This window comes from Hippocampus comes, unplaced genomic scaffold (genome assembly GCF_001891065.2).
Source record: "Hippocampus comes isolate QL1 unplaced genomic scaffold, H_comes_QL1_v1.1 scaffold136, whole genome shotgun sequence".
Classification (NCBI taxonomy): domain Eukaryota; kingdom Metazoa; phylum Chordata; class Actinopteri; order Syngnathiformes; family Syngnathidae; genus Hippocampus; species Hippocampus comes.
Genome location: NW_017805840.1, coordinates 87,002 through 87,633, shown reverse-complemented (window position 1 = coordinate 87,633; position 632 = coordinate 87,002).

Below are 632 nucleotides of genomic sequence, written 5' to 3'. Positions count from 1 at the left end.
TACATGCTGATTTTTTATCCAAAAAGATCAAAATAACAATAATTTAATACAGACTTAATTAGGGCCAACATAAAATGACTCGTGACAGAAAAAAAAACATTTTCATGGATGCTTGCAAAGTTTCTCATGTAATGCTTGAAGAGATCAAAATTATGCAAATTCATTTTAACCCTTTCAGGGACAGCAGTTCCTACAGTGGACAGCTTATCATGCTTTCAGGTTACAGGGTGCATGTAAGGGTTGATTACATGCTGCCCTCCTCTCAAGGCGACATTTTAATCATGCACGGTCAATAACATTTCGACTATTTGCTCGAAAATGCGCAGCTGTTTAACTTCTGTGGCACTTTGGGGTACACATAGTACTGTCGTTCTATTTGATTGATGTGAGGATTATGAGGAGGTTGTTGGGGGGGGTAAAAAAAGTTTGAAGACACAACTCGATGCTGTAATTGCAGTTAAATGCACAAGAAGGGTCAACTATGAAAAGCAAGCTTTCTGCAGGAGCTGCAGAATGGATGCACAGGCTCTTACATAATCCTTGCACACGCTGCAATGTTATGTACTGTGTGTGTGTGTGTGTGTGTGTGTGTGTGTGTGTGTGTGTGTGTGTGTGGGGGGGTGTGTGTGTGT